This window comes from Equus quagga, chromosome 17 (genome assembly GCF_021613505.1).
Source record: "Equus quagga isolate Etosha38 chromosome 17, UCLA_HA_Equagga_1.0, whole genome shotgun sequence".
Lineage (NCBI taxonomy): Eukaryota > Metazoa > Chordata > Mammalia > Perissodactyla > Equidae > Equus > Equus quagga.
This window is the reverse complement of record NC_060283.1, coordinates 55,288,504-55,312,219: the sequence shown is the minus strand read 5'-3', so window position 1 is coordinate 55,312,219 and position 23,716 is coordinate 55,288,504. Positions and strand designations below refer to the sequence as shown.

The 23,716-nt window shown below is 35.1% G+C and overlaps 1 protein-coding gene and 1 non-coding gene across 2 annotated transcripts in view; both read left to right on the top strand.

Annotated features, from left to right (window-relative positions):
- The window catches only part of SPAG16 (sperm associated antigen 16), an 891,247-nt gene that overhangs the window by 69,993 nt on the left and 797,538 nt on the right, over window positions 1-23,716 (top strand). The gene's annotated exons all lie outside the window — the stretch shown is intronic.
- LOC124229689 (U6 spliceosomal RNA) lies at window positions 15,238-15,344 on the top strand. The gene has a single exon (XR_006885950.1). It is a non-coding gene; the product is annotated as a U6 spliceosomal RNA (small nuclear RNA).

Below are 23,716 nucleotides of genomic sequence, written 5' to 3'. Positions count from 1 at the left end.
TAGGATTTTCTGTAGGATGCTCCTCTGGGAGTGGGATTACTGGGTCACTAGGGAAGAGGATTTTATTAGGTAGTGTCATATTCTTTTCCAGACTAGTTGAATGTGTTTATGAACCCACACACAGAGTTTCTATTACTATGCATCCTTTCCCACACTTGGTATTATCGGGGTTCTTGATTTTTGCCTATCTAATAAAATATGTTACCTATTGGGTCTTGATTTTCACTTTTCTGATTAATTACTAAATTGAACATGTTCTCCTTTGTTTATAGGCAGTTTATATGTTAGATTCTGTGAAATTTCTGTTCATACATTTTGCCTATTTTTCCATTAGCAATGCATCTTAGATATTAATCCTTTGATCAGTATATGAATGCAGATATTTCAGATGCTAACTTATATTTCCTGTTTCTTTGTAGTGTCTTTTAATGAATGGAAGTTCTTCATTTTGTTATGTTTTACATCTGAAATATATACAATTTTTATTAAAAAAATAATCCAGAAAAAAATGTCCCTCATTTAATGTAGTCAAATTTATCAATACTTTGTTTTATGATAAAACTTATTGATGTTCAAGAGATCCTTTCCTATCCTAAGGTTAGAATACTTTGCTTCTAAATTTTCTTTTATTATCTTTGTTTAGTACTTATTTTTCCCCTTACCAAATATTTCAGTGTGTAATTCCTAAAAACATAGGAATTCTCTTACATAAACACAATATAATTATTTAAATCAAGAATTTAACATTTATACAATACTATCTTTAATCTACAGAATTTATTTAAATTTTGCTGTGTTCCACTAATGATTCTGCAGTTTTTTTAAAGCTTTTTATTTTGAGCTAGTTGCCAATTCACATGCAATTGTAACAAATAATACAGAGAGATCTTGTGTACTCTTTATCTACTTCCCTCCATTGGTAACATCTTGAAAAACTAAAGTACAATACCACAATTCAGATATTGACATTGATATAATCAAGGTATGGAACTGTTCCATCACCACAAAGATCCCTGATGTTGCCCTTTTATAGTCATACCCACTTCCCTCCACCCTACTTCCCCCACCTGCTAATCCTAGACAACCAGTAATCTGATCTCCATCTCTATAGTTTAGTCATTGCAAGATCATTATTTAAATGGGATTATATATCAATTAGCTTTTGGGGTTTGACTTTTGCACTCAGCATGATTCCCTTGAGATTATTCCAAGCTGTTGCATGGGTCAATAGTTTGTTCTTTTTTATATTGCTGAGTAGTTGCTAATTCTTTTAAAAATATTTGGTAGAATTCTCCAATGAAACCACCTGGGCCTGAGGGTTTCTCTTCTGAGAGCTTTTAAATTATAAATTTAATTTCTTTAGTGATTATAAGACTGTTCAGATTATTTCATCTTAAGTGAGTTTTGGTAGTTTGTGGTTTTTGAGGAATTGGTCCTTTTTAAATTGTTAAATTTATGAGCATAAATTTGTTTATAATATTCCCTTATTATACTTTTAATGACTGCAGAATCTATAGTGATATTCTCTGTTCCATTCTTGATATTTGTTTCTTCTCCCTTTTTATTTTCATCAGTCTTACTATATAGAATTTTACCAATTTCATAGACTTTTTTTTAAAGAACTAGATTTTTGTTTCATGATTTTCTGAATTGTTTTCCTGTTTTCTATTTCACTGATTTTTGCTTTCATCTTTATTATTTCCTTTATTTTGCCTTTAGCTTTGGGTTTCTGGTGTTCTTCTTTTTCTGCTTTCTTGAGGCAGAAACTTAGAATAGTGTTTCAAGACATTTCCTCTTTTGTAATATAAGCATATAGTGCTATGAATTTGCCTCTCAGCACTGCTGTAGCAGCACCCCATGTATTTTGATATGTTGTACTTCATTTTCATTCAATTCTATATATTTTTATTTCCTTTGAGAGTTTGATTTATGGATTATTTAGAAGTATGTTGTTTAATTTCCACGTGTTTAAGAGATTTTCCCCTTGTCTTTTTATTATTGATTTGTAGTTTGATTTAATTGTCGTCAGAGAATGCATTACCTTTTGTTGCTATGTTACAGGTCAGACCTGTGTCACCTTATTCTGTTGGATAGGGAGTGGTAAATATACTCTGCCCCTATACTGTTCTTCTAATCCTGGCGTCTCTAACCAGTTTGCCTTCCTATTTCCACTTTTCAGATTTGCACTTTGGTTGTGTCTTCATTATTTCCAGGGTTTATAGTTGCACTGAGAAGGAAGAGCAGGAGGAGAGATAGTCTACACCATCTTGTCCTGACTGGATGTCTCTTCATAAAGTTTTGCTTTCCAATTTTAAATGTTTAGTTGCCTTAAAATCAAATTTTTTAAAAAAATGTAGAATGTAGTAGGAATCCAATTTCACTCGGTCTCATTCAGATAATTGCTTGTCCCAGCACAATTTATTATATGATTCTTCTTTTTCCCAATAGTCTGCAGTACCAGCTCTATCATTTAACCAGTTTTCATGTATACATGGGTTTGCTTCTGGACTTTATGTTCCATTGGTGAGTTTGTTTATTCCTATGGCAGTACCATACTTTTTAATTATTACAGTTTTTAATGTTTGGATATATCTTAGGGCAACTCCCTCAACTTTATTCTCATTCTTCTGAAGTGTTTTAGCTATTCTATAATTTGCTATAAATTTTAAAATAAGCTCTCCTAATTCCTAAAAAGTTTTTTTCTTGGGATTTGTATTGGAATAGCTTTGGTTTATAGATCAATGTAGAGATAACTGGTGTCTTTATGATCTTGAGTGTTTCAATGCATGGATGAATGTGGTTTATCTTCCTGTATATTTAGATTTCCTTTAATGTCTTTCAATAACATTTTTCTACTTTTCTCCACACAGATCTTGTATGTTTTTGTTCAGTATAATTCTAAGTACCTTATAATTTTTGCTATTGTAAATAATATTTACAAGTAGTTAAAATAAATAACTTGTCCCTTTGTTGACTTTGAGGCCTCCTTCAACAGAAATCAAGAAGGAGTGTATGAGCTCAGTGCAAGATCACCCTTCTGTCCAACTCCACACTTCTATCAGCAGGAGTGGAGAGGGCACTCTCAAACTTGGAATAAGACAACACCTCTGCAGGCCACCATTGGCAGGAGACGGCAGAGTACTGGAGCACTCAGAATGAGACCGCCCATCTCCAGGACCTCAGGCATCTGTCAGCAGGAGCCAAATGGGAGGCTCTGAGCAGCACATGTTCCTGGCCTGTCTTCCCCAAATCCTCTCTTTCATCAATACCCATACCCTTTATCCATGTCCTTTTTACTCTTCATAAGGAGCCCAGGACTCCAAGTTCATCTTTCATTCCTGAACGCTAATCTTCCCTAAGATTCCCTTTTATTTTCTTTCTGCTTTTTCTTCCCAAATCTCCCCAGTACACAGTTGTATATTTTCGTTGTGGGTCCACCTAGTTGTGGCATGTGGGATGCCACTTCAGCATGGCCTGAAGAACGGTGCTATGTCTGTGCCCAGGATCCCAACCAGAGAAACCCTGGGCTGCCACAGTGGAATATGCAAACTTAACCACTCAGCCATGGGGCCGGCACCCGTAAGATTCCTTATATAACTTTTTCTGATCCAATCCCTCCTTTCACTTTCCTGACTCCCCAGACTTTTTCTCTGATTCTCTGGCACTCAAGATCATTGATCATCAAGATCTTCTGTGTTTTCAACTTCTGTGAATGTTCCCTTCAACTTCTCTGCTAGTGGAAATCTAGCTTTTCCCTAGTTATGCTTCCTCCTGCAGCTAGTAGGGGTCTGGTAAATGTTTAGCAATCAGCTATTAGTGGGGAGGTAAGCCTTGATTTGTTGTGTTTTCCAGTTTCTGTGTTATAAATTCTCACACCATAACCATTCAAGCTGCTGTCTTACTTCACTAAATGTGAAGTTGGGAGGTGATATCCTGAGACACTCCAGCACACCATGTCCTACAGCACTCTTCAGGGTAACTGTTCCCTCTACTTCCCACCCGACCATAGCATTGAACCTGAAATGTCCCCTTTGCTTCTCATTGCTGTTTTCTGTCCCTTCTCCTGCCCTCCTTCATGAATGCACTCTGTCTTGAATCTTATAGCATCTGATTATCCTACTCACTGCAACTTTGTATTACAGACATTTCTTCTCAGGTAATTTTTTGGTAAACTTAGAAAATTAATCCCTGTGACATTGTCACCTTCTTAAAATTGATTCCTGCCATAATTCTTTGTTATTTAAATAGTCACACAGATGATCCTTCTAACACTCTGGACTTTTGGTTTGTTCCTCAACAGCTTCTCCTTTAGTGATCCTGTTCTCCATCCTTCTCAGCCATTCATGGTCTGGTCAGTTCGTAGGCCTTGTTATTGCCAATAACTGCCATTATTTTTCATTTCCTTTGTTTGCTCTTTATCTCTCCAACTTCTTCGTGTTGAGATGTTGCAGAGCTCAGTTCTGGGGACTCTTCTTTCTCCCGTCGTCATTCCCTAGGTGATCTCATCCAGTCTTAGGACTGTCAATTACCTATATGTTAATAACTCCTGAATTTGCTTCTTCAACTGAGATCTCTTCCCCAAACTCTAGTTTCATTTATCCAACTGCATGCTTGACCCCTGCAGTTGTATATGGATTCCCCACTAAAGCTCTCTCTCCTACAGTTTTCTCCATTTGAATTGATGGAGACTCCATCCTTCCTATTATTTAGCCATAAAACTCTGGAGTTATCTTTGAGTCATTTCTCACCTACACATTTCACATGAGATGCAAAAAGAATTTATTTTGGTTTTATCTTTGAAAAATATCCCTTGGGGCCGTCCTGTGGCCAAGTGGTTAAGTTTGCGTGCTCCATTTTGGCAGCCCAGGATTTCGCTGGTTTGAATCCTGGGCGCGGACATGGCACCGCTCACTGGGCCACGTTGGGGCGGCATCCCACGTGCCACAACTAGAGGGACCCACAACTAAAAAGACACAACTATGTACTGGGGGGCTTTGGGAGAAAAAATAAAATCTTTAAAAAAAAAAGAAAAATGTCCATACTTCTATCTTTTCTTACCACCAGCATTGTTGCTTCTTGTTTGTTTTTCCCACCATCTGTAGCTTAGATTATTGCAATAGCCTCCTAACCAGTCTTTCTGCTTGTGTCTTTGTTTTCCTTCAGTCTCCTTTGAACACAGCAGCCAGAGTGATCCTCGTAAAACATGTCTGTCCATCACACTTCTCGGTTGAAAACTTTGCAGTGGTTTCCTATCTTTCTCAGAGTTACAAGGAAAGTCATGGCCTCTGAGGCCCTACATGATCTGGCCCATTTTTACCTCTCTGACCTAATCTCTTGCTACTCCCCCATCTTTTATTTTTGGTGAGAAGATTGGCCCCGAGCTAACATCTATTGTCAGTCTTCTTCTTTTTGCTTGAGGAAGATTGTCCCTGAGTTAACATCTGTGCCTATCTTCCTCTATTTTGTATGTGGGACACTGCCACAGCATGGATTGATGAGCAATGTGTAGGTCTGCACCTAGGATCCTGACCTGCAAACCCTGGGCTGCTGAAGCAGAGCATGTGAACTTAACCACTACGCCACTGGGCCGCCCCACTACTCTCCAATCTTTTACTCAGCTGGAACCATGTTAGCCTCCTACCTGTTTGTTGAACACTTTGGGCGTGGCCCTACCTCCAGGCTGCTGCACTTGACATTTTCTTTGCCTGACTTGTCTTCCTACAGATATCCTAATGGCTCATCCCCTCCCTTCCTTTAAAGCTTTACTCAAATGTCTCCTTTGAGAGATGCCTTCCATAGCCACTCAACCTAAGTTTTAATGCTACCCCTCAGTCTCTGATCCTCCTGGGCCTCTTGCCTGCTTTGTTTTTTTCTTTACATGTCTTATGTATCTTTCTCCTACACATCCGTGTTGAACTTATTAAATTGCCTGTTTTGTCTCTTCCCCACTAGAATGTAAGCTCCATGAGAGCAGGGATATTTGTCTGTTTTATTCATTGCTATATTCTTAGTACCAAAAACATGACTGACAAAGATTAAGTATGCCATAAATAATTTGTGTGTAAATTAATGCATAAATGAAAAACAAGTGTTCTGTTAGTTACTGTTATATAGATATGAAACTGGTTACTCTAAGTTGATCTTAAATACAATGACTTTGCTAAACTCTCTATTTTAATAGTTTGTATTTCTTTTTGTATTTTTCTTGTAAATAATATCATCTATGAACAATGAATATTGAATTTTCTGTTTCTGAGATGATTTTCTCCATTAATATTTTAATGTGGTAAATTACACTGGATTTTCTAATGTAAACATTTTTTTCTATTCTTGGGCTAAAACTAAATTTTTCATCATGTATCTCATTTATACAACTCTGAATCTAATTCACTGCTTTTTCTTATGATACTTACTTCTATTTTATGAATAAATTAGCCTTTAATTTCTCTTTTTAGTCCCTGTCATTTTATAATCTTATCATAATTGCATGAATTGGGGACTAGTCGCTTTTTATTTCTTCTTCGGAAGGATTTTTATGTTAGGAAGACTGTTCCTTAAATGTACCATAGACGTCACATTTAAAACTAACAGGAGCTGGTATGTATTTATAGGAAGATTTTATACTATTGATTCAGATTTTTTTAATGTAATAGAACTGTAGAGATTATTTCTTCTTGAATCAATTTTGGTAAGTTATAAAGTAATATATTTACACGCATATAATCACTTTGTCTAAGTTTCAAATTTACCAGCATAAAGGTATTTGTCATGTTTTTTCTTTTAAATCTCTAATGGATCCATAATTATATTCTCTTTTTATTTGTGACATCTGTTTCTCCCCATCCCTTCTTACAGTTCCCTCTTCACGCCCACTTCCCTAATCTCTTTTCTGTCTTCCTGGAAATAGGTTAATCTTATTGGTATTTTTGAAGAGCCAACTTTGAGTTTTATGATCCTCCATTATATGTCATTTTTTCTTTTATTACTTTGTGCTTTCATTGTTATGATCTCCTTCTGTTTACACTCTTTGGGTTTATTCTTTACTTCTTTTGTTGGATACATAGCTCATTAATTTTTGGCCTTGCTGCTCTTCTAAGTATTTTATATTATAAAATCCCCATATAGTATATGCAGTTAAATATACTTTAACTACATCCTGCAGGTGTTTCTGTATAACATTTTAATTTTTCTTGAGTTTTAACTATTTTAGGATTTCCATTATGATCTTGTCTTTGTCCCATAGTTTATGTAGAGGATATTTTCAATTTTAAATATCCATGGGTTTTGGGTTATCTTTTTTGTTGTTGTTGTATATTTCTAGTTGAAATAAACCAGTCAGAGCACATGGTCTCTATGAAACCAATTCTTGAAAAATGTTGGGAGTTGCTATGGCAGAGATTTCTAATTCTTCACCAAAATGTATCTTCTTTATTCTACAGTTTTCACAATATAGCTAGACATATAGTTAGACACTGTATCTCTCAGCCTCCTTTATACCTAGATGTGACCATGACATTAAATTTTGCCAGGGGAATATGCACTTACTTGGTGTCTGCTGGAATTATGCTAGTTCCTTGATCATTGACAGAGACCTTTGTCATGTACTTGTTTTGGCCAATGATAGCTTAAGAAATTTGACACAACAGAAGATTGAGATGTGCTTGCACATTTGGGGTTGTTGTCTTGCACCTCTGCATGGACATGAGAAAAGTATGTCTCTCTGGTCCAATGAAAGACATGAGGATCAGTGCTGCCATACTGGGCCCAGTCCATATCAACTCACCTCCCACTGACCCACAAAGCATGAGTCAGATAAATGCTTCTTGCTTCTTCTTGTAGACTACTAAGATACTGTGGTTGCTTATTTTATGACTAACTGATACAGTGCCACTTCCATGTCTGTTTCTTAATGGAGCATGGGCCTTGAAGTGCTTTCTACTCATTTCCTTTCATTTTATATGGAAGAAGGATGTGCCTGTAACCCATCTTTGACCATACAGACCAGGACAATGTCCTAAATGGATGAACAAACAAGGGAAGGAGTCCTAATCCAACTGTGCATCAACTTTGATCACTCACCTTGAGAGAGTTACTTGTGAGAAGATTATTTTCAATTTGTTTCAAGCCATCCTTTTTGAGGTCTTTTTGCTTTAGTAGCTTACCTTTTATCCTAATAATATAAGTACTTTATCAACTAGTATATGGTCCATTTTTGTAAATTTGCATACTTGAGAAGACTGTGTATTTTCTAATTTAGGGGTTCAGATTTCTATATACATATTCAATACAATTTGATTTTTGTGTAATTCACATCTTCTGTATTATATTTTTGTCAACTCGAGTAAGTTGATGAATTTTCAATCTTTTCTTACAAATTCATCAATTTGGGCTTCACCCATTTTTAAGTTATTAAATGTTTATAAGTTTAGAATTGTTATATCAACTGGATGAATTGAAACTCCATTTTTTAGTAATCTTTTTTTACTTTTAAAAATGTTTTTCAAATTTTAAATAAACTTTAAAAACCAATGCTATCTTTTTATTTCCTAACACTATTTATATATATATATATTTATACACATATATAAATTATATGTGTAAGCAAATGAAATTGAAATGACATTTCATATACAGTTCTTTCAAGTAAAAATGCTAATATATTTTTACATTTTTATATACAGTTTTGTGCATTTATTTTTCACTTAACTTCTCATAAACATTTCTCATGATAATATACATTCTTTAGAAAGACTAGATTTGACGTCCCTATAGTGCTTCAGTATTTGTGTATTTCATAATGCATTTTATCTCCCTATATCTACTCATTTTGGTTATTTTTATTGTTTCACTGTTTCAAATTATCCCATGAGGTCAATCCTTATACATAAAAGCTCTGTTCATATCTCTGATTATTTCCTTAGGATAACACTCAAGAATTGGCATCGTTGTGAAAGATTACAAACAAGTGTTTGTTCTAGTCTTTGTTTTTTTTTTTTTTTTTAAGATTTTATTTTTTTTCCTTTTTCTCCCCAAAGCCCCCCGGTACATAGTTGTATATTCTTCGTTGTGGGTCCTTCTAGTTGTGGCATGTGGGACGCTGCCTCAGCGTGGTTTGATGAGCAGTGCCATGTCCACGCCCAGGATTCGAACCAACGAAACACTGGGCCGCCTGCAGCGGAGCGCGCGAACTTAACCACTAGGCCACGGGGCCAGCCCCTCTAGTCTTTGTTTTGAAAGTGAAATATAAAGAAATCCTCTGTAAAAGGCTGCCCCTTTCATTGATCTTTATTCTACACATTTTTTCCTTTACCTCATCCTTTTCGGTTTCTAGTAGTGCTTTGTCTCGTGGGCTATTTTCCCTTCTGTTATATAGCTACCTCATCTTTAATTAGTATTTGCCTGGTGCATCCTTTCATACCTTTATTTTCAAGATTTCTGTGATAGTTTTAGTTGTTGTCTCTAGTAAACAGCATATAGCTGGCAATCTCTTTTATTTATCTGGTGATTTTCTCCATTTACATTTATTTAAGTGTTTTATTGTGATTATTGATATATTGGGACTTATTTCTACTATCTTATATTTTGCTTTATATTTATCTTGTCTTTATATGCTATCTTTTTTTGCTTTAAAATACATTGACTTTTTTTCACCACATTTTTTCTGTTTCTCTTCTTTTAGTGTTTACCTTTAAAAATTTAGCATGCACATGCAATACAATCTAAATTAATTAGTTGCATATACAAACATCTGCAAACTTTTTAACTCTGAACAAAACACTCCCAATTCACATATATTTATTGTCTGGTATTTAGTTCTGTTTTTAACATAATAGACATTATTATTGTTATTCTATGAAGGCAGTTTATAAAGACACTGTTTAGGTTTATCAATTTCATTTTTCTTACTACTTTTATGATTTCATCATTGTCTTTTTGTCCTGAAATTTCACCAAAGTAGGTATAATATTTTTTCATTTATCCTGTGAAATATATTATGCTTCCTGTATTTGGATAGGATGTTTTTTGTCATTTCTCAAAATTCCCACTCTTTACTTCTGTAAATATTATCTTTTATCCATTAAAAAAATCTGTTCCTTCTAGGGCTGCAATTAGATGTAGGTTACGCTTTCTTTTCCTATCTTCCATATTTCTTAACCTCTTTTTCAAATTTTTTATATTCTTTTCTCCTTGTGCTGCATTCTCAGAAATTTCTTTATTCTTATCTTCCAATTTTCTCTTTATATATGTCATATCTTGTTTTTTAATCCATCTTTTGTGTTTCTATATATGAAGAATTTTGTCTTTTACTTCTGAAGTCTACATTTTGTTCTTTTAAGGCTATCCTTGATAATTATTGATAGTTCCTTATTGTTTGCATGTACACTTTTTATTTCTTGCAGTGTTTCTGAGATTCTGCTTCCCTATCATATGGCTGGCCTAAAGCCAGTCTCCAGATTGCAATGCTCGTCTTGGCATTTGCCATCACAGCAGCCTGTCTTTTGCATGTGTTTGCAGCTTGCTGCCTATAGCTATGTGTTAGTTCAGCTATTTTCCCTTATTTTTGCCTTCTTTCACTTCTGTTGAATGCAATAATGCAATAAAATTATGTTTTATTTAGTTTTTAGTTATTTTTTACTAGAAGAATCTTTCAGAGTATGTTGTCTTGTATATTGCTTCAATCAAAAGTCCAGTATTTAATGTTAACAATTAAGATTCCCATTTCATATGTCTTTTGGGAGAATACAAGTAAATGGTAATCCATTTTTAATCTATGGGGGAAAATCAAAACAGATTTCAATGCTTTATTTGGAAATTTAAGTATTTTATACTCAGTGGATAAACCCAATACTTGATTGGTTTTATTTGTCCTACAAAGGATGAGAGAAAGCAAAAGATGAGTTAGGGAAGTATATTCACCTGGTTAGTATAGGAACTGTAGAAGTTGAAGTAATGTCAAAAAGGAGCTTAAATTTGGAAAACAAGAGGAGGCACAAGATGAAATAAAATTATAGGTAATCAAAAGGGAACTTGCCTTAAGTTCAGCTTCTTTTAACTGATAATGGCAAAAGAATAGTGGATTAGTATATATACTATTTTCTCACCTTTTTCAATAGTTTTCTGTTTTCCAAAATTTTTTCTACTTCTTATCATGGACCAGATAGTAGGGGCTTAGTAGTAGAAGAAAAGGCTTATGAACTGCTCATGCATTTACTTAATTCTTTCATCTGTTCTCATCGGAAATTTATTCAATACATGCGTGTTGGGGGTAGTGGGTAGGAATAAAGGATGACAAGGAAGATGAGAGAGTCTGGTTTCAAGGATTTCATACGTTAGATCACATTGTTTTTATACTCAGGAAAAAGGATCATCTTATTTCACTTGATTCTAAATTGCTAACTTTGGAACATCAGATCGTATATACTACTTGAAAGCTAATAAAGTGTCACAGTGTTATATTTAACTATATGTTAATGTTTATAATTTGCATTTAGGTAATTTATGAGGTAATTTTATGAGCCAAAATAATTCAAAGCGTTGGATTTTATTTACTAAAAAATTTACATTTAAAATGTCCTGTTTTTAGAATGAAGAGTTTCACCATATTATAGAGAAAACGCTTGAGTTTAGAAATAAGACATCGGTACTCTAAACACCTCACTTAACCTCTATGAATCAAGTTGTATTATCTGTAGGCCCTCAATGACTCCTAGCATACTTCCCACATTAACTTCTCTGAGTTACTTAGAATGTCGTCTTTGCCACTCTCAATTTTTTTTATTTTGGCTCTTTACTTTCAACTAGTTTATTCTACCCCGGCTCCCCCCTCAAGATTCATTCTTTTTTGGGGAAGGACTCAAGGCTAAAGTCTGAGACTGATGCTATGTCACAATGAGATTGTAGGGGAGAAAAAAAGGAACCAGTATGGTATAAAATATAAAAGAATAGGAGGAAAATGTAAGAAGAGATAGATTCAAGGAGAGGTAAACAATAGTGTCACAAAGAAGAGATTAAAAAATGAAAATTAAAAAGATCATGAATATCCTCACTCAAAATGAGTTAGAAAGGTAATTCTAAAAGTCATTATTAAATTGATTTTTTAAAGATCTGGAGTATTAGGTTTATAGTATTGGACCCACACATTATATATCTATAACACGAGGATCTTTTAAATCTATAATATTAGATCTTTGGGGTTATCTTTGATAACGCTATTAATTAAAATGTTGATACAAGATTGTAGATGGCTTTACTGAAGCATAAAGCAAGAAGTTAGTAGTCTTACCATTCTTACGGCATTTTCTGAACGTGTCTTCTAGAGAAAATGCTGTTATTTGTAGAAGCTCATGCATGGCATAAACTATACCAAAGCATTCGTTTATTTCTAGTAGTATCCATAAGATTAGGTATTATTTCAAAGATTTTTGGATTATCAAGTTATTAAAATATGGCTCTAACAATAGATAACAAAATCCAGTAATAGTTCTTCTTCCTAGAAAAATCGTTGGTTTTTATGCGTGCATATGTGTTTATGTGCACGTATCTACATACTAATTAAGATATTTAGGAACCCTACTATGTGCTAGGCATTGTATTAGGTATTTTTATGTATGTTTCCTAATTTTAAATTGCCCTATATAAAATCTAATAACTTTCTTATAACTGTAGAGAAAATGACATATACAATTCAAAATTATTTCTTTTTGCTTGTATTTTAAGTATGTTTTTAAAAGATTAGTTTTAAAACTAGGGTGCTTATAGCAGAAAATTAGTACATAATTAGAGTTCCTGGGAAATTTAGTGATCTTAAAAGAATGATTAAGTTGGTACTGAGCTTCACAGATGGTAGGGTGCATTAACACACAGGAGCGTGCGGCACTCTACGCCTCGTCTCTCGGGATGACGGACCTACTACGCCATCATTATATTTGGCTATGACAACGCAAGCCCACAGTTTTACTTCTTTCCCATATGATGATGTTTGGTTACCGATAACCACATTGTCAAGTCTCTGGGATACTTCACAGTGTAGTCAAAGTTGTGGCAGATTGATTGAAAGCCCCGGGTCTGGAGAAATACAAGTAGCTGCTCTGTTATTATCACAGTCTCATTATTCTTCAAATATCCACAATTTTGATGTTTAACTCTGTGTCTGAAAATACAGAGGGATAGCTAAATATTTTTTTCCATCTCATTCATATCTTCCCAAAGAACCATAGGGACGTCACGTTTTATAATTTATTTTAGCCAGTCTCTTCCTATGTAAAAATTAGGAAACATTACATGCAAAGTGTATGTAGTAGATAGTCACCAAAGATAAATCCCTCAAAGAACCATGTTTCCCAGTATTCACACCCTAGTGTAGTCACTCCTGCATGGGATCTGGGTTAACTCTGTGTGACCAAGGGAATGTAGTTGAGTTGATCATGCCTGACTTCTGAGACTAGGTCATGAGAAGGACTGCAATTTCTGAAAGTGTCTCTTGAACACTCTCCCTGGGGGAAATCAGTCACCATGTACAACATCTCAGGCTTGATGATCCTGAGACCACTGTGCTGTGAGGACGCTCACCATATAGAGAAAGAGAGAAAGGGGCTTGATTAGCTGTTTCAACCACACCTTCTGAGACACCAGACATGTGATTAAATAAGCCATCTTGGACATGGAGCTAGTGGACCCCAGCCCCAAACACTCATTGTAACTGCATGAGTCACACCACATGAGAACTACCCACCTGAGCCCAGTCAACTCATAGAAACATGAGCAGTAATAGTACCTGGTTGTTCTAAGCAAGTCAGTTTTACGGGGTTTTGTTAACACAGCAAGAGATAAGTATGAGTATGCAATGTATTTTCTTAGCATTCATGAGAGATAGAGAATCAGTCTCTATTTTATCACTTCAAGCAAATGAAGCATCTTTTCATTATGGTCATTTCCAAGGGCAATATATTCACTGTTCATGAAGCAACCCCTGTCCAATTTAGAGTGGCATGTCAGGCATCTGCTGTATTCCATAGAGTCTGCTCTCCCCTCTCTGCTGCTTGTGTTTCCCTCTAAGATAAATAGAAATGCCTACTACTGCTTTTTACTAAGCTCTTCAAATATTTAGATGTATGTGCCATTGTATGTGCATCTATATCATTCCAGCTTTATCTCTCAGCTTCTTCCTTTAACAGTTTTTATACTCTCTGGAGCCATGTTAGGACATTCAAAGATAATGTTGGTTTGACAAGTACAAGCACACAATATGTTAGAACTATAAGGTTCCAACTCAGTTACTACGAGGTGCTTTGTTATGGGAGTTTAGTGTCCTAAAATGGAATTTTTTCTGTAATTGACTGTAACCTAGATAATCATTAAAATTACAGTATGTTGCAAACAGCATTCTATCATTTAGATTTTGGAATTTCTCTACCTTACTATATCTTCTTTGAGCAAAGGCAGTAATTTTTACTTAATTGTTCCCTTAGGCATTCAAATTTTGATTGCTTTTATAATATATACAGATACTGTTACAACTTGAAGATAAAAAAAGATATAAAAAATAAGAATATCACAAGAGAAAAAAATAGCTTTTAGAATTAATTACCTGGAAATAATTTGTAGTTTATTTTGAATCCAGTTTATCTAAGTAGATTATGTGAAAATTTCCTCACGGTTTTGAAAATTAGCCCTTGAGTTAATTTGGCTTTTTTCACTGTAGAATATTTATAAATCCCAGTTGTTTATCAATAAAAATGTATTTATTTTTATTTTCCATTTAAATTATATCTTGAATATGAATTTTATTTTACAGTATTCCTAGATTTTGAATTTTGGATTTTTCAAATTCTCATTTTGAAATAGGAAGATTTATAAAATAAAGTATTTAGGGACTTTGCTGTTTCTCCATGTCATAACTATCGCATGACTAATTTGACACAAAAGTGATTTTGTCTTACAAAACTGGTCAAGTTCCAGCCTTGCAATATACTCCTAAAAAATTTAAACACTATGCCTTCAATAGGAAACCAAGGCAGGTTTATTTAAGTGTAATATCAAATAAGTACTAACCCTGCATAAACTGTTTGACTTTTAGATCTTTCTAAATGATAAATGAGGACTTCAAGCTCTAATTCCTTTGTACTTTAATGTACTATATTTGTATATAAGTAGCTGATGACAGGGTTCCATTCCTGGGAAAGTGTGTTACATGTATTTTGTGATGTAGTAAAATGTACACTAAAGAATCTGGTGACAGTGCTCACTTCAGCTGCACGTATACTAAAATTGGAACGATACAGAGAAGATTAGCATGGCCCCCGAGCAAGGATGACATGCAAATTCATGAGGCATTCCATGTTTTTAACTATTGTGACATCAATAAAAAAACCCAAAAGAATCTAGTGACAGCTTCTGAGTTTACTCAAAAGTGTTTATAGGCTTAGACAAGCTATCTCTTAGGAGCCCGTGTCCTCGTTAAACCAAACGTTTTTGTTTTGTGTCTTTTCCTCTTTTATTTTCAATTAATCATTTTTCTCCTACTTAAAAATCTTAATGGAAGGATAATTAATGTTATCTCTTAATTTAATTAATAGTTTATCTTAATGATGTAATTAATAAATTATCTCTTACTAGTCTGTTAGGTAAGTAAAACACCAGATTTAATATTCAGGTAACATCTACTCATAAGAGAGAAAATTAAGTCATAAGCTTATTAACTAAGAAAATTTGGCATTTATTAATGGCTCTAAGAAAGTTTTTAATACTAATATGTTTTTAAGACTTTCTAAGAGCAATTTTAGGTTCACAGCAAAATTGAGAGGAAGGTACACAGATTTCCCATATACCCTCTACTCCCACACATGCATAACCTCCCCCATTATCAACATACCCCACCAGAGAGGTGTCTTTGTTACAATCCATGAACCTACATTGACACATCATAATCACCAAAGTCTATGGTTTACATTTTATAGGTTGGACAAATGTATAATGACATATAGCCATCATTATAGTATCATGCAGAGTATTTTCACTAAAAATCCTCTGTGCTCCACACATTCATCTCTCCTTTCTCCCAACCCTTGGCAACCACTGATCTTTTTACTGTCTCTATAGTTTTGCCTTTTCCAGAATGTCATATAGCTGTAATCAAAGAGTATGTAGCCTTTTCAGATTGGCTTCTTTCACTTGGTAATACGCACTTCAAGTTTCTCCATGTCTTTTCATGACTTGATAGCTCATTTCTTTTCAGTGCTGAATAATGTTCCATTATCTGGAGGTAACCACAGTTTATTTATCCATATTCACCTACTGAAGGACATCTTGGTTGCTTCCAAGTTTTGGCGATTGTGAATAAAGCTGCTATAAACATTCATGTCAAAATTTTGCTGTGGACATAAGTTTTCAGATTTTTGAGTAAATACCAAGGGGCATGATTTCTGGATTTCATGGTAAGAGTATGTTTAGTTTTGTAGAAACTGCCAAAATGTCTTCCAAAGTGGCTGTACCGTATTGCATTTCCACCAGCATAGAATGGGAGTTCCTGTTGCTCTATATCCTCACCATCATTTGTTGTTGTCAGTGTTCTGGATTTTGGCCATTCTAATTGGTGTGTAGTAAGATCTCATTGTTGTTTTAATTTGCATTTCCCTGATGACATATGATGTGGAGCATCTTTTCATGTGTTTATTTGCCATCTGTATATCTTATTTTGTGGGGGTCTGTTAATCTCTTTGGTTCATTTTTTGGTGGGGTTGTTTGGGTTCTTTTTGTTGAGTTTTAAGAGTTTTTTGTATATTTTAGAGGACAGTCCTTTATCAGATGTGTGATTTGGAAATATTTCCCCCAGTCTGTGACTTCCCTTCTCATTTTCCTCACATTGTCTTTTGCAAAGCAAAAGTTTTTGATTTTTTTTTTTTTTTTAAAGATTGGCACCTGAGCTAACATCTGTTGCCAATCTTGCTGTCTTTTTTTTTCTTCTTCTTCTTCTCCTTCTCCCCAAGCCCCCAGTACAGAGTTGTATATTCTAGTTCTAGGTCCTTCTGGTTGTGGCATGTGGGACACCACCTCAGCATGGCTTGATGAGCAGTGCCATGTCTGCACCCAGGATCCGAACTGTGGAACCCTGGGCTGCCAAAGCAGAGCACGTGGACTTAACCACTTGGCCAAGGGGCTGGCCCCAGAAGTTTTTAATTTTAATGCAATCCAATTATCAATGATTTCTTTCATGGATCATGCCTTTGGTGTTGTATCTGAAAAGGCATCACCATGCTCAACATGATTTAGGTTTTCTCCTACGTTATCTTTTAGGAATTTTAGTTTTGCACTTTACATTTAGGTATGTGATCCATTTTGAATTGATTTTTGTGAAGGGTGCAATGTCTGTGTCTAGATTAATTTCTTTTTGCACGTGGTCGTCCAGTCGTTCCAGCACCATTTGTTGAAAAGACTGTCTTTGATCCATGGTATTACCTTTGTTCCTTTGTCAAAGATTGGTTAACTATATTTATGTGGTTCTATTTCGGGGCTCTTTTTTGTTCCATTGGTTTGTCTGTTCTTTTGTGAATACCACACTGTCTTGATTACTGTAGCTTTATGGTAAGTGTTGAAGTTGGGCAGGGTCAGTCCTCTAACTTTGTTCTTTTTTTTCAGTGTTGTGTTGGCCATTCTGGGTCTTTTGCCTCTTCATACTAGTTTCAGAATCAGCATTTAAATAACCAAAAAATATCTTGCTTGTATTTCTGATTGACATTGCATTAAATCTATAGATCAAATTGGGAAGAACTGACATTTTGATGTATTTAGAAACCCTAACCACAAACATGGAATAACTCTCCTTTTATTTAGTTCTTCTTTGATTTTCTTCATCAGTGTTTTGTAGTTTTTCTCATATAGATCTTGTACATGCTTTGTTAGATTTACCTAAATATTTCCGTTTTTGGCGGTGCTTATGTAATAGTGTAGTATTTTTAATTTCAAATTCTGCTTTTTCATTGCTGCTATATAAGAAAGTGATTGACTTTTGTACATTAATTTTGTATCCTGCAATCTTGCTATAATCACTTATTAGTTCCAACAATTTTGTTTTTTGGTCAATTCTTGCTAGATTTCTATGTAATCAGTCATTTGTGGACAGAGATAGTTTTATTTCTTCTTTCTCAATATGCATACACTTTATTTATTTTTCTTGTCTACTTGCATTAGCAAGAACTTCCAGTGTGACATTGAAAAGGAGTAGTGAGACATGACATGCTTGCCTTGTCCCTGATTTTAGTGGGAAAGCTGCGAGTTTCTCACTAATAAGTATGCTGTTAGCTATAAATTTTTTTAATAGATACTCTTTATCAATTTGAGAAAGTCCCCTGCTTCCTGTTTGCTGAGAGTTTTTATCATGAATGTGCATTGCAGTTTTTCAGTTGCTTTTATCTGCATCTGTTCATGTATGATCATGAGGTTTTCCTGCTTTAGCCTGTTGATGTGCTGGATTACATTAATTGATTTTTGAATGTTGAAACAGTCTTGTGTACCTGGAATAAATCCGTCTTGGTCATGGTGTATAATTCTTTTCATACATTATTATATTTGATTTGCCAATATTTTGTTGAGAGTTTTTGCATCTTGTTCAGCAGAGATATAGGTCTATAGTTTTCTTTTCTTGTAATGTCTTTTCTGGTTTTAGTATTAGAGTAATGCTGGCCTCATAGAATGACTTAGGAAGTATTCTCTCTGCTTTTATCCTCTGGAAGAGATTGTAGAAAATTGATAAAATTTCTTCCTTAAATGTTTGGTAGAATTCACCATTGAACGTATCCAGGCCTGGTGCTTTCTGTTTTGGAAGATTATTAATTATTGACTCAATTTCTTTAACAGATATAGGCCTATTCAGATTGTCTCTTTCTTTTTGTGTGAGGTTTTGCAGATTATATCTTTCAAGGAATTGTTCCACTTCATCTAGGTTTGCCATTTTGTGGGCATAGAGTTATTCATGTTATTTTTTATTATTCTTTTAATCTTCATGTGATATTTAGTGATTTACTTATTTCATTCCTGATATTAGTAATCTGTGTTCTCTCTCTTTTTTTCTTAGTTAGCTTGGCTAGAGGCTTATCAATTTTCCTGATCTTTTTAAAGAAAGAGCTTTTGGTTTCATTGATTTTCTCTATTGATTTCCTGTTTTCAATTTCAGTGATCTCTGCTCCAATTCTTATTTCTTTTCTTCACCTTTCATTAGATTTAATTTGCTGTTTTTTTATGGTTTCCTAAAGTAGAAACTTAGATGATACATTTTAGATCTTTCTTCTTTTTAATATATGCATTCAATGCTATAAATTTCCCTCTAACCACTGCTTTCACTACATCCTACAAATTTTGATAAAATGTATTTTCATTTATTTAAAAATTTTTTTTAATTCTCTTGAGATTTCTTCTTTGAATCATGCGTTATTTAGAAGTATGTTGTTTAATCTCCACATATTTGGGGATTTTCCAGATCACTAAATTTTTTTGAAGACATATTATGTGCTGGTTGACTTTGGCGTAACAGTGAATAAATCAAATAGTTTCTGCCTATATTTGGCATAGAGTCTAAGCCTTAGAATCTAGCGGTTGAGAGAGAAATAATTACAAGGTAATTATTAAAACTTTGATCAGGGTAATTGTAGTGTGTGAAAGGAGCACAGAGAAGCATGTAATTCATCTTGAGTTGGGGGATCATTAAAGGTTTGCTGCATTAAGTGACCTCTATGTGGAAGCCTGAAGGGATAAGTAGGAGTGAGTTGGGTAAAGAAGAGAGAGGCTCTGGCAGTCTGTGCAAAGACCTAGAGGTCAGCCCAGAGCTTTTCAGCGTGGCCAGGGAATCATTCAAGGAGCATGCAGTGTCCACCGCTGATCTGGGCCAGGCCATGGAGGTCTTTTGCAGCCATGCTGAAGAGTTGGGACTTTATTCTATGGTAACCCCTCAGGCTCTCACTGAAAAAGAGGCTGTGCTTAGAAACTTTGTTCCTAAAAGATCATTCTTTAGCTCATCAAAAATGAGTTGAAGTGGAGCAAAACCAGAAGCAGTAATGTCAGGTCAGGGATAAATGCAGTGATCTAGGGATCAAATGGGAACAGTTTGGCTAAAGAAGTAACAGTGTAGGGATGGGGAAGAGTTGACAGATTTGGTACTTGGAGGCAAATTGGCAGGTCTTGGTGGTTGAATACTTATGTAGTGTGTGAGAGCAAGAGAGGGAACGCCAAATGTTTTTACCTTGAGCAGCAGGATTGGTAGAGTTCTCATGCATTGGAATAGGAGACATAGGATGAGGGAGGATTTTGGAGGAAAGATTTTGGTTTGTGACATGATGAACTTTGGGTGACTGTGGGACGTCTGTATAAAGCTGCCTAGTTGACTTTTGTACACAGGGGACTGAAGTTCAGAATAATAGAGAAACTCACCTCAAGATGTATGTGGTATAAGGAAATGAAGGGCCGTAAAACAGAAATGACCTGAGCACATAGTGAGAAGGATTGATCAAATGTGGAATGGTGTGAAGATGAGATGATGGGAGAGAGTAGAAGGTCAGAAGGGGCACACATCTTGAGTGGTCACCTGGATGAGCAGGACACCATGTGTAGTGAGTTTATTGGCCTGAAGTTGCCCAAAATCATAAGTACCAGAAACCCCTTGCTTGATGGGGGGGTGTAGGTGGGAGAGACTTTAAATCCTTTCAGGAGTCTGAATAGATTATATTTCCAAAGTCCAAGTTTGTGGCAGAAGGAGAGACTTCATATATGGCCTGATTCTGTCACGGACACACAAATTGTCTGTGAGCCACAGACTGCATTTACACAGACTCTCAGAACGCATTAGGGGCCAGCTCTTTGTGTGATGGGGCTCAGAGGTATAGTCCCAGAAGTTATAAACTTGCTTTTAGGAGCTAAAAGTAGGTCATAGACCAAATTGGTTACTGGAAAACCAAAAGAGCTTTAACAGTAAACACTATCCCAGGGTGTGTGGCCCTACTCTTGATGTCGTGAACATAGCATACCTGTAACATTTGATATTTTAGGCAGTATTATTTGACTTCTTTTTTCAGACCGCAGCACTCAGATAAAATATTTGTATGGCTTGCTGAAGTAAACAAGGCTTTTCACTGATGGAGGAGACCATGGCATTGGGCTCTGGCAGCCCTAGGCCTCTCCTGTTGCCCCGGGGTACTAAAGAGAAGTGATATTTTGCTCATAGCCATAACCCATTTGTGGCAAACCAATTGGAAAGCTTTGTTTTGGGAGGATACCAAAATGAATTGGAGGTGATATTATCTCTGTCCTCAGGGTGCTTGCTGTTTTACTGAAGGGAGGGCAGAGATGGAACTCAGCAATTTGCCCAGATGATACGGGATGATGATTCCAGGGGGATGATTTTAATATAGTGCTGCGACTATTAAGAGAAGGAAGAGATATTCCCAAGTTTTTCTGAACTCTTTAGATGATAATCCTCCTTCTGTATTACACTGCACTAAGGTTCATAGAACAGAAGGTCACATAGGGCCCATGAATATCATGTTATGAGTATTTCTGATTTGGGGTCAGGACTGTTGTCAGTATCAGGGACTTCTGACAACTGCTTAGTGATTTTTGCTTCCACATATTCACGGATTTTGCTTTCACAATATCTCACATAGAGAAGATGGTACCATGTATCTAGGAAATTACTGTTGTGCAATATACATTACACAGAGAAATAGACATGTTTTTCTACTTTTTGAACTATGGAGTTCTCAGTGTCACATAGTCATATACAAATATTGAATGAGTGTAACTTGCTTTCTGAAAAACTATATTCCTGCTGACATAGGTGTAAATTAATTTTGGTAAATCTTAACAGAATATCTCCTTGTAACTTAAATAACTTTAGTATTTTTTAATAGAAAATAATACGTTCTAATAGCAAAACATTCAGAAAATATGGAAAATAGTAAGGAAGAAACTAAAAATCATGTATAATTCTACTACTCTGAGTTAGTCTTTATTATTTAAGTGAATAGTTTTTTATTTAGTTGGAAATGTAGTGTTAAAATACACAATGGTTAACACACGGTTACATATGCACTTACTTATTTTGGTTTTGCAAAAATGGAACCATGTTGTGCATAGCTTGGAAACTTACCCTGTTCACTTATTATGTTTTCATATGAATTAATATATACTTGATTCATCATTTAAATCAAAGATCTTTACCTCCTATTTCCTTTTTTTACTTTTTAACAAAGATCAAACTTTACAATTCATTGTTCTTCAACTTTTAAGTGGTTAGGAATTAGTAAAGAGACATGATTATAGCTGCAGCAAAATTTCTTATTATTTAAAAGAAGATAGTGTTATTTTACTTCTGCTTTTCAGTGCTTGATTTGTTTGTTTTAAAAGGAGGCATTGATAAATCAGCCATGATATCATTCTTCAACTTAAAATTTGATTTCCTCTATTTCTTGTAGTGCTCATCTCTATTTTAAATTATTAAAATATTTTAGAGGAAATAATTCATTTGAGTGGGAATTAAAATTCTTACAGACATTATATTATGAAACATAAGTTCAAATAACATATTTTGTGGTTATGTTGACACAGAGGAAAATGGCACAGTAATCTGCAGGTGGTACATTACATTTTGTTTCTCTACAATTAGTTTATTTGATAAGGCAGGGCTGTCCTTTGGACTGTTACTGAGCATAGATAAGAAGGAAGTAACTAGCATTTTAATAGTTTGTACTGTGGTCCAGGAATTGAATTGCTTATATTGTCTCATTTTAATTTTGCAAACAACAATTTGTACTTTAGAAATAAGCTCCTTTATAAAGAATATAAAATGTAATTGGAAATATATGCTTATATAAACAATAGCTCCCGAAGCATGTAACTATTTTATCTAACTTTATGCTATGTTATATAATATATATTAAATTCTGTATTTTTAGTTGGCTTCAAGGGCATATTATTTTATATATGAATAAACATACTAATTATACTGTAAAATATATATTTGTACATTGTACATGTTACTGCCCAAGAGGGGTCGTGTGCTCGCCACAAGATATGTTGGGGTCAGCCTGGCGGCACAGGGGTTAAATTCACATGTTCCATTTTGATGGCCTGGGGTTCGTCAGTTCGGATCCTGGGTGTGGACAAGGCACCGCTTGGCAAGCCATGTTGTGGCAGGCATCTCACATATAAAGTAGAGGAAGATGGGCACGGATGTTAGCTCAAGGCCAGTCTTCCTCAGCAAAAAGAGGAGGATTGGCAGCAGATGTTAGCTCAGGGCTAATCTTCCTAAAAAAAAAAAGACATGCCAATAGTCAGGAGGCAAGGTAGTAGTGATGCAGACTTGGTGAGCTGTGGAGTTGAGAGAAAGATTTCTTAGACTCTCAAAGTCTGGTAGTAGTGCTCTTTTATTCAGAGAATAGCATGGGGACAGGACCCACGGGCAGTGAAGGTCTGCAATGGGTTGAGGGTAGGGCTAAATTTATAAGTCAAAGTTTTGCGAGTTATTTTTTACTAGAGAAAGGAAAGATTGTGTTAAAAAGTGGTTAAAATGGTATCAGTGCAGGTGGGGTTTGGTTATCTGGTGGTCATACAACTTTGGATAAGAATCAGGTCGAATCAGGTCAGGACGTCCTATGCTTCCTGGAGGATATAGATGGGTATGTAGGGCAGGACGCCTTGGGCTTCTCTCCCTTAGGGCAGCCTTGATCCACAT